At 36.1% G+C, this 6,505-nt stretch overlaps 1 long non-coding RNA gene across 1 annotated transcript; it reads right to left on the reverse strand.

Moving 5' to 3' along the window:
• Positions 1 to 3,012: 3,012 nt before the first annotated feature.
• On the reverse strand, positions 3,013 to 4,555 carry LOC137470319 (uncharacterized). Its single transcript, XR_010996996.1, has 2 exons — positions 3,382 to 4,555; positions 3,013 to 3,274 (listed from the first exon to the last, which is right to left on the reverse strand). It is a non-coding gene; the product is annotated as an uncharacterized lncRNA (long non-coding RNA).
• Positions 4,556 to 6,505: the final 1,950 nt, after the last annotated feature.

Consider the following 6,505-nt stretch of genomic DNA (forward strand, 5'->3'; position numbering starts at 1 on the left):
TTTAAATAATCTCTGAGGCTGCTTCAAGAACAGCACAGGCGCTTAGGCAGTAGAAAGATGTGCATGTCAGAAATGAATAGATTAGCTAGCACCTAAAGGCTTGTAGACTTCAGAGAGAAAACAGAATGAACTAAACCTAAATCAATACAGCAAGATGTGTATTCATTTTCCAGTCTTCCTTATTACTTATTAAATGCAGTTTAAGGAAACAAAATAATTTCATTAAACAGGGAGAATTAGGATAACTAACCAACTTTAACTCTTTGAAGACAACTTTTATAATGGTAATAATAAATCCAACACAGGCAAAATGTTCTAGCTTTGAACTTTATCCATGCAATCATTATTTGCCACAGAAAAGAAGACCAAAAAAAAAAAGTATATTTATGAAGCATTTATTTTGGATAGAGAATTAAATCATAAGCATGAATTGTATATAAAACATTTGTGATAAATGGAAATAACACAAAAAACCCTGAGAAAATACAGATTTGTCTGAAGCACTGCATTATACTCACTGTTAATGTTTGCTAAGTAACAGACAATCTGAATGAGGCTCACAAGGTCTTCAATATGTACAAAAACCCAGAGTGCTGTAACAAAGACCCCCTTTCATTGGTGTTATCAGCAGCTGATCCCTACTGAGCTTTGTGGGATTAGTGGCAGACAGTGACGAACTTCAGCAGAAATGTACAGACATTTGGATGCCACAAAGCTCAGTCCTTTTACATCAGCTTTATTTGTGTTTGAACTGAGTTACACTCATTCTCTTAAAGTATCCAATAGTCTTTCTTTTGGTGTCACTATCTAATATCTAAAAGATAGTGAAAGTAGTAATGAGCACACAGTTCTCACTGACTAAAAGAATGTGTCATCAGTACCTAAAGGAAAAAGAGCAAACAATCCATTGGTAAAGTCCCGATGGGATGAAAAATGTACATAATCGTAATGTGCATTAAAATAACAACAACAAAAAACATTGCTACCTCAAAAATTCATTTAAATAGTCCATCCAGAAAATACTAACACTTAGAATACAAGGAGATGTAATAAATACCCCGTGCTGCAAGTAATTAACTTCTCATGCCTCAGCACAAAAGACTGAGCATATTATCAATGAAGTGAAACAAATCACATGCCAGCGTGTTGCTTGGTGTGTAGGAGATGATTAAAAAAATTTTTTTTAATCCTTCATTTATGCTAACGTAAACATTTACAATGTTGTATGAAGGAAACAAAAAATAAACACCAGTAACTGACTTGCCACGAAGAATTCAAATGCAGTAGTTCTTGGATGCAGTGCAGTTGCTTACTGTGCTGCATATAAGGAGCCTTAAGGCAGCCCCTTAATTCCTCTGCATCAGTATCCCAAGTAGCAGCTCATGAAGAAAATCTGACTCCACAGACTGTCCATATGGGTCAAAGTAAGCTGAGAAGAGGATTTGCTTCACAATTGCTGCGTGCATGAATGGCAAGTTATGGAAAGTGTCTTCACAGGGCTGAGAGCTGATGCAATCCACTCTCTCCTGTGGTTTCTGAGCACCTCTGAAATGAGGTTACTCTGGGTAAACTGCAAGCAACCTAATTTGATATTTATGGGTTTACAATCTAGTTTTGTCCTATAGGAGAAAAATAGATTCTGCAAAAACTTATAAAAAATTCCAGTATATGCTTCAAAGTACATATGTTGTTATGAAGGCAGCTCAGCCTTCCTCTGACGCATTTTTAAGTGTTAGAAAACTTGTTGAGAAAATACTTCATTGTTTCATCTCTAACCAGGGAAAAGAATGAGTGCAGTAATTGCAAAGCAATTTATGAGAGTCAATCAAGAGGTTTAATATAGCATTCCAAGGAAATCACATGATTTCCATTCACATATTTTCATTATCTTTACACTCATGGACAACACAGCACTCTGTTGCCAAAGCTATTGTCTTGTGATAATGCTCATAAGAGATCCATTACAGTGCACAGTTGGTTTTGGCCAAAGGTAGAGATTTGGTTTACAATACATATGTTAAAAAAAAAAAGAAAGAAAAAAATATATATAATTGAGGAAGTTCTCTAATGCAGGATGTCTGATTATTTGTCCAGATTGATCTGAGATCCTTATGGCTTGAGTTGTTCTGTTTTTACTTTTTCACGTATACAACTGCAAAATCAGAACAGTGTAGGTACACCCTACCAATGAAAATTCTTCGTTTCCTGCACTTAAACAAAAAAAAAAAAAAACAGTCTAGATATTGGCAGGTCCTTTTAAAAAAATGAAGATGTAGGAAAAGGATAAGCATAGCTACAAACTGTTTTTCAGCTTCTATAAAGGTACAAAAAAAAAGGTAAGCAAAACAAAAAATGGAAAAGAAAACAACAAAAAAAGGAAAATAAAAATATGTAGCTCATATTTTCAAACCAGTTATACAGAAAAATTTATGGAAACCTAGAAGTGGAGTTAATTTTCACATACATATATAATGAAATATAAAGTGTTTGTATGTTAATTATGTATCATACTGATGGAACCTTTATAAATGTGTAAGAGAGAGATTTATTATTTATATTGCTCCAGGACTGTACTTGATTCTTTTCAGTAAAAAGCAGGAGGATGTGTCTCCTTCCTCAAAGAATATAAAATGCCTCTTAAGCAAATGTATTGGATTCTGTACCTTTAAATTTGAAATAAGCTATTTTATGGGGACTGGATGGTGTGCAAAATGAAATGTAGCCATAATTTTTAAGGTTTGTGACATACTGTGTATGGCTCAAGCTGCTGTATCTATTCCTATATGCATTCAATTAAAGAACCCATCTTCAATGATGTAGTCTAGCACACTCCTGGGATCTAATCCAATGTCTTTAGCTATCTGTTTTACATTAAACCAATTATTGTAATATCTCTAATGTCTAAGTGGTATTGTCCTGAGTGCTGTTTTCAGCATGGTCCAAAGTATTGATTTCAATGAGCTTATCTATCTACTCTGCAAATTTATTATGCTCTCAAGAATATCCATGGAGTCACATTAGCATTTTTTTATTCCACAGCCAAATGTTCAAGCAAAATGTAATATGAAATAAATAATCAGCTGACTAAATTTAGTGCTCTCCACTTCTGTTTACATAAAATGACCTCTTGCTGGTGCTTGATCTCTCTCTATCCTCATTTGGAGTTCCCTGAGACTGCCTATGTCCATTACGTGCTTTAATGCTCTGTTTTTCCCTGGTGCTGTGTGATGCTAGCTCAGCTCTGCTATAGACTGCAAGTACTGTCCTGAAAACTCTGGAAAAGATAAGTAAAGCAGTGTTATAGGAGTTTGCAGATGAAAAGTTCTGTCTCTAGCTACCACAAATTATCATTGTTTTACAGCAATAATAAAACGTACCCACAGGCACTGAGGTCTCAGTTGGGCCACTATTCGACCATGTCTGAGCTAATGCTGTTCTCCTCTGTGCAATTCTGCCTTTCCAGAAGTACAAGGGGGATAATTATCTAGTCCTAAAGAGTGTTTAGGCTTTGTGCATTAACATAATGCCTGTTTGTTGCAAAACAATGTGTTGTTTTCATACACTATTGTTAGCAGGTTCTGACTTGCTATTTGCATGACAAGTGCAAGTTTGTGGAAAACTTCTAGCAACTCTGAGGCAGCTACACATCATTATGACCTCTGTTGTCATTGTCATGGTTTGTTACCGGTAGCTCACTTTGACTTGCTGGCATTGTGTAACATATGCTCTATGAGCTCTTCAGTGACCTCATGTAGCAATCCTGCACTGACCTCATTTTATAACAAAGTTTTCATTTATGCCGAGATTTTTTAAAACTTAGCAACAGAACAAGTGGAAAACTTGGGTTTGGTGATGCTTTGGACTCCTTTTATTAAAGGAGAATAGCTAAAATGTAACAGGGTGACAAAACCCAGTACTTGCATCTGAAGCTCCAGAAAGGGAGGTATGCAATGATTCAGTGGCAAGGTGCAGTGCGGTGACCTGTTTTTCATTTGAGTGAATTTACTGTATGTCTCACGAGGAGCATGCCAACAAAGCTTTAAACAAAGACCATGTTTTAGGGTCTGTCTTGTTAAGGAGGTCTCAGGATGATTTAAAGCTTTTCAGATGAGACAAGTACATACAGCAAAGTGTGTTGTTTCAAATGAAGAACATGAACTTGCTGGTAGGACTGTAGGGAGGCAGCAGTAAAACTGCAGTGACAGAGGGATGCCTGCATGAGTGGAATAGTAAAGTACCAGAGTAAGACTAAATATCTGTCTGGAAGCTCATCTTGTAAGCTGCTCTTGTCACAGGTGGCCAAGACATTGCATGCCACAGTCATTCTAGGATAAAATCTCTCAATGCACTTTTGTTTTCAGTCTGAGAAAATGAAAGAATTCTGCTCAGTGAATACCAAAAAATCTTCTGTCTTTTGAATGGGCAAGACATATAAATTTTTTTCTATCTCAAAAATCCTGAGATGTCTCTCCTTTCTGAAGAGTTTTCTCTTGGAAAAGCATGCAGTTATCCTTTCTTCCACTAGCACTGGATGTCTATTGAGACTGGAAATCAGTCTGAACTGAATCAGACTCAGTAATAATGGGAAATACACTTCTGTTGGCTCCTTCTGTTATATGCTTATCAAAACTGCTAAGACATCGGGTGTATTTTGATATGCAACATGTAATAGAAACAATAAATCCTTTGACTTTTGCTTCATGCAGGATTGTGTAGAAACATAACCAAACTAGATGTGTTTGCTTTCATTTTCCTGATTTCTGGGAGCTAAGTTCTTAAGCACTAGCCTGCACTAACAACTTAGAGAATTAAGCTTTCTCAGTCTGGTGGTGATGGTGATTTTCAGCTAAAACTATAGGAAATATGCATTAGAACAAGCATTGTTCAATGGCAGTTTTTAACAGAAAGGAAATGATTATTTATTGAATATTGCTGGAGGGGCTAAAATAGCATAAATAAACAGAAGAGAAGACAAAGGCCAAGGGAAGTACAGTCTACAAAGCTATTTTAAGCATATTTGAAACCTCTGCAAAATTCACATGAAAAATAAAAGGATTGCTTTATGATATTTTTCTCCACTTGGCCCGAATTCTTATATTGCAGTAAAAAATTAGGATTTATCAGGGCATTCATCAAGGATGAGTATACAGTTATGTATAGGATTCCTCATTTAAGATTAAGAAGTTACTAAACAATTCCTTGGCAAAAAAGCAGCTGAAGCACCAGCTGGCTTCATCCAGAAGAAAGCACATATATATACAGAGGAATTTGTTGGGGACTGTTTCGTTCTTTTTGGTTTCTCTTTATAAAAGGAGGGAGAAATATCAATTAGATTAAAAAAAAAAAGGGATAGGGCACACCCACAGAAGTCTGGTACTTGTGATCTGAGAAAAGAATGAGAAAGAACAAGGGCTTTTTAATCAGCTTTTGAATGGGAAAGATTTGAGGATAGGAGCTGTAGAATTATACAGTATTATTTTGATTGTTCGTGTGTTTAGAAAAAGAGAACCTGTTTGGAAATAAAGGGAAGAATCAGAGGAATTGCCCTTAAATCAGTTTCCCCTTCTCCCTGCCACAACCCTCCTAGAATCCAGTAAACTGGTCAGCCTTTTGAATCACAAGGCAATAAGTGTGTGTCTTTAGAAACAGGGGATAAGAAATATTAAGAGGATCCAGAATAAACCTGCAGTGTCCCAGGATGTCTGTTCTTCCAGGATTCATTTTGCCACCAGAAAATCTAGAATCAGATGATCACAGCTGGTATTCTACATTGTCATTCAGCACTGGAGTGTAAGCAATAGCAAAGCTCTAAATGACATTTCAGCCCGTCCTTTGGGACGCGACAGGCACCGCTCCCAGGCTTCCTCTCCTTGTAGCACTGCATGAGCACATCCAGGCAGCTGAAATGACACAGTGAGATTCAGCCACACAAATGCATGAATAAAAGGACAAGCTAGCTGCTAAAGGACAGTAAAAAGTGGAAAAGCTCTGCAAAATTACTATTTTCATAGAGGAATTTAACTGAGGAGTAAAAATTGTTGAAAGAATTCCTGTGCTGATCCTCTATTTCATTATTATTACTTTCAAATCAGATCATGCACGTAGGTCAATAAAATGGGTTTGGTTGACAAAATAATTGCTATAACCATTCTGATGCTATCTTAAAAGACAGAAGGTGATTCCAGAAGCATTTTCCCAGAGTGTACTTGTTAATGCAACACAGTGAAGGACTCAAGGAGAACTGGATAAATAATTTAATGTTATTTAGCAGTCCTAAATCCACAGAATAGGTGACAATATATAATATGTAAAAAAGTACAACTTCTGAAATCCTTCTAATTTTGGTAAATATGAGTAATTATTTTTTATTTGAGTTAAATTTGTTCAAGCAAATTATAATAAAGGCAATTAAAAGAGCAATTGAACAATATCTTGAAGACTGAAGAAGAATGGTGATGGAAGTATGGATTGCAGAGTTATCTGGGCCTCTGATTTCTGAGCAGAA

The sequence above is a fragment of the Anomalospiza imberbis genome, chromosome 3 (assembly GCF_031753505.1).
Source record: "Anomalospiza imberbis isolate Cuckoo-Finch-1a 21T00152 chromosome 3, ASM3175350v1, whole genome shotgun sequence".
Taxonomy (NCBI): domain Eukaryota; kingdom Metazoa; phylum Chordata; class Aves; order Passeriformes; family Viduidae; genus Anomalospiza; species Anomalospiza imberbis.